This window comes from Lepisosteus platostomus, chromosome 2, assembly GCF_059453375.1.
Source record: "Lepisosteus platostomus isolate fLepPlt1 chromosome 2, fLepPlt1.hap1, whole genome shotgun sequence".
Classification (NCBI taxonomy): Eukaryota; Metazoa; Chordata; class Actinopteri; order Semionotiformes; family Lepisosteidae; genus Lepisosteus; species Lepisosteus platostomus.
Window position 1 is genome coordinate 22,890,006 of NC_142612.1, and position 4,747 is coordinate 22,894,752.

Sequence of the window (4,747 nt, forward strand, 5' to 3'; positions counted from 1 at the left end):
AAAATGCAGAGGAAGGAGACAGTATGTTCCAGCAGTCAAACAGTTGAGCAGCTGTCTCCCGAAAAGTGCCTCTCCCCGCCGCGCAGGTTGCAATGCCTGGCGGAAGCTCTGCCCCCCGCAGAGCACACACCGCCTCAGGACACTCCATCCCGGCCTCTCAGTTCACCACTGCGCAGGAATCTGTTGATGCTGTCCCCGCCGTCTATCTCCCCCCAGGAAGCACAGCGGAATTCACAGACGCCAGTGGGACGAATAATTCTCCCAGATGTCCAACTGCTACCCATCACCCAGGAGATGGAGGGGGTTTGTACTTGCAGTGCATCGGCATTGACGGGGGGGAGGGAGTACAGATGCAGCCATTCAAAATGGGTGAGGTATTTCGCGGCATACCCCGGTGGGCGTGTCACGGTATCACGCGGTATCACGCATTTCACGTGTGTCACGTGACTAACTATCCGGCGTCGCCATGTAAAACCGCCAGGGGGAGCTTAACCTCTCATGTACAGCATTTGAGCCTTTAATTTAGAACTGTGTATTACAGCATGTTAATCATCAGTCATTAAAATGTTGGTATATTTTATGAAAGCAAGATTGCTCAGTTGGACAAAAGTACACAACCTACCTTTATCAGAAATATTTATGCATCAAAGCCTTTACTGAAGATATTACTAATAGTATTAATAATGGATGACTTTGGACAAGCTGTATACTCAAAGTATAATTTCTTTAGCACATTTGTACAAGCACTTGGAATCTGTCCAAGCCATACTTTGTCAGGCATTTTGTTTTACTTCAACGGGCATAAAAACTTCCTTGCTTTTAACAGGGCGTTTCATAATTTCTAGCTACGAAAATGATTTAAAATGCGACACCTAGCTGTTTACATCTTCCGCCTGAGAACAGTCACCCGTTGCTACCCAACGCAGAATGGTGATTGGCTGACACTATCTGACACCCCTCTGATTGGAGAAAAAAGACGTGCTGGTGTGCTATACACACTGTGCCAGGAAGAGGATTTCTTTCTATTCAAAACGTGTATTTTAAAAGTTTAAGAAGTAAAAACCTTACAGCGTACACAGATTTCTAAACTGATCAGGATCGTTATCTTTGTCTTATGCATAATAATGTTCACCGCTCTGTCCAGCAAATTAATAATAAACTTAATTTTATATAGCGTTTTAAACGAATAAGTAATTAGATTGCTCATAAACCTAATCACTTGCTTTTTCTTTTTATTTAGGCTCAGATTTCAACTATAGATCGTATTATTAATAACCATAATAACAACCAACCAACAAAAACAACCATATAAACATAATGGTGGTGCTGGACCTTCCAGTTTTATTTATTTATTTTTTAATCGCGTAACATAAACATATTACCGTATGCAAACTGTACTGTATACAATATGTATATGTATATTTAATGTCTTAACTGTGCCCGTTTAAGTATTGAATATTCATATCTAATTTTACCACTGAAGGGAAATCTTAACATAAACATACAGTATATGGCTGGTCTCGGTACTTTAAAGAAAAAAATACACACCGGTATTCCATTTCTCCCTAAACATTGTAAGCTTCGAAGTCTTTAACTAATGTGATACCGGAGTCAACAAGCATACTTTTAGAATTTGATTAAAAGGGAATATAATATGGAATCGCATATCTCAAGAAATAAATAACGATATAATTATATTCATGTTGCAAAAGAACTGCAACGGACATAAAAACTCCCTTGCATGGTTTCATTACGACCAGAATCGGTCTTGAGATATTTTTAACTTGATTTACAGTATTTGAGAGGTATGTCTTAACACCGATACTACAGTGCTTAAGTACTGCTCACGTATATGTTTCTAGGTTTATATTATGCATTTCATACGGTCAAATTACTTTTGAGCAACTAATAAGAAGCGCGAAACGGTATGCGTTTTACTTTCGTTTTGTGCTGGGACCCGTGGATTGATTAGAGATATCAAGTACATACAAGTCAGTTTTTAAATGTTGTAGTTCGTCTTGAAAAAATGTTACGAGTACATCATCTATCAACAATTACACAGGTTCTGTTTCCATATTGCGGATTTTGGTTACGTAATATTATTTTCTAGATTTCACGTTGTGAATATGATCGAAACACGAGGGCGGCGTAGCGGTCGGCTCTTGCTTTCCCGTCTATGCCGATGCACTGCAAGTACAACCCCCCCTCCATCTCCTGGGTGATGGGTAGCAGTTGGACATCTGGGAGAATTATTCGTCCCACTGGCATCTGTGAATTCCGCTGTGCTTCCTGGGGGGAGATAGCCGGCGGGGACAGCATCAACAGATTCCTGCGTGGTGGTGAACTGAGAGGCCGGGATGGAGTGTCCTGAGGCGGTGTGTGCTCTGCGGGGGGCAGAGCTTCCGCCAGGCATTGCAACCTGCGCGGCGGGGAGAGGCACTTTTCGGGAGACAGCTGCTCAACTGTTTGACTGCTGGAACTCTAGCCTCCCAATCCTCCCCAGTAATGCATCGTAATGCTCCCGCTGCTGCCGAAATGTCTCCATACAGGTGCTGCTTCTACAGGTTGGCACCCTGGCCAGTGGCCGAGAGCAGAGACCCACGGCCTGTGGCAAAATAACATAATTCATGTAAGAAATAAAGTCACACAGTAGTATTCATCAGTCGCGGAACAGAAGTCAAAATAAACTTTTCTTTTTTTCCGTCTTACCGCTTTCTTTTTTACTGTCCTGGTGGTAGATCGTTTCGCCCGTGCGGTGTTTTCTTGAAGAACAGGCTACGAAGAAATAATTATAATTGAATTTAAAATTCAAAACGGCAATAATACCTTGTAATATGCGCTGTAATCGCGTATTTCAGATGAAGTCTGCTGTATTTGCTTACCCTTCGCTCTTTGGAAGCTGGGGCGGCAGAAGCACCCCGTCTCTTCCCGTAAAACGCCTTGGTCTCCATACTGTATTATGGTCGCTGTAGTGCAGGTTCGCAGTTTTTTTTTTGTGATGGGAGCTCACCCAATCCCTTGGTGTCTTTTATGCGTCACACATACTGTATTTCAGCGCCATATATTTCATGGATATTATGGAATATAATGGATGGATATCTTAGTTATCTTTCTAGTTCACAGGTTTGCATGCATAATTTAATTTTGAAAGCCACTGAGACATCAGGTACTACTGTTGTATTTATGAAAAAGAAACAAAACAAAAAACATACTAACAACTGTGCCATCCTACTCCTTAGTTAATACATTTTATTATTCATAAACAGTTAACATTGTTAGCAAAATGTTTTGAATTATATCAATGCAATTTCAACCAAACCTGTTCCCACACACCCCGCCCCCACTACCATTAGAATATACACAAACATTTTAGCGTTTCATTCTGAGCAGAAGACCCTCACACCTGAAGAGTGCTGGCTGTGACGAATTAAACCGGTTTTACAGGTTTCAATCACAGACCATGTGACATGGGACTCAGTAAACTACAGTAACACCATATTTGATAACGCTTTAAAAACGCTATAAAATAATGTGACTTGGCACAGAACAAGTCACATCAAGTCAATTTAAACACAAGCTGTCTTTAGCCCTCTAAGCTGGTTCATACAGAAATGTAGAGATCCAGGCTCAGAACACACAGCTTCATTAGCGAATACATATGCAGGACAACTAGAGAAGACGTTTTACAGAGGATGGATTTTTAGAAACATCCCATCAGACATCCCATCATGGCCAGGCATTACACGCACCTAGACCAGTAGGCTACAAGACAGCTCACATGATCAGGCAGGCGAAACAGCCCTACACAGCCCTGCCGCAGTACACGGATATAATCATACCGTTATTAAATTCTTTAGATACGCGATTCCATATTATATTCCCTTTTAATCAAATTCTAAAAGTATGCTTGTTGACTCCGGTATCACGTTAGTTAAAGACTTCGAAGCTTACAATGTTTAGGGAGAAATGGAATACCGGTGTGTATTTTTTTCTTTAAAGTACCAAGACCAGCTATATACTGTATGTTTACGTTCCAAAATTAATATCGTTTATGGCCTTCACACGCGTTACAGTATGCTCCTATTCTTTTTATGCTCAGCTACTAAGATTTCCCTTCAGTGGTAAAATTCAATATCTACAACGGGCACAGTAAAGACGTTTACAGTAAGTCTTTCTACGACAGACCAACGGACCACGAGTGCCCCTGTCGGTCAACCAATCACGCACCGCGGTACCCCGTGTCATCATACCTGCGGTATCTGTTCCGCGGTGTCTGTACCGCGCACTTTGAATGGCTGCATCTGTATGCTCCTATTCTTTTTATGCTCAGGCACTAAGTAAAAGGAGATGCTTCATATTGCTTGACTAATTTTAAAAACTAAGTTATAAATGCAGACGCTCCCTCGGTGCGCTGCTCTGGTGCGCCGGCTCTTACACAGTGCCTGTCTGCCGTAAGCGTTACAATATACATACCCAACACTGCTTGTACCCATCTGTCATGCAAATAAAACACCTTGAATTGAATTGAATTGAGGGGAGAGGGGGGGAATACTAAAGCCAATACTGGCTCAATGGGCTTTGACGTGCTAATGCATTGGTTTAACAGTCCGGGTGTGGCAGGCTTCCAATGTCAACTCGACTCGATTGGAAGACAATGAACGTATTTTAGCCCTAAATGAATTAATAGCAAACATGGTTTACATAAAATACATTTTTCCAAGAATGTTTATAATAATACGATCTATAG

At 41.6% G+C, this 4,747-nt stretch overlaps 1 long non-coding RNA gene across 1 annotated transcript; it reads right to left on the bottom strand.

The window, feature by feature from the left end:
• Nucleotides 1-2,090: 2,090 nt before the first annotated feature.
• LOC148676132 (uncharacterized) lies at nt 2,091-3,002 on the bottom strand. Its single transcript, XR_015940869.1, has 3 exons — nt 2,883-3,002; nt 2,710-2,775; nt 2,091-2,605 (listed from the first exon to the last, which is right to left on the bottom strand). It is a non-coding gene; the product is annotated as an uncharacterized LOC148676132 (long non-coding RNA).
• Between the last annotated feature and the right edge of the window lie 1,745 nt (nt 3,003-4,747).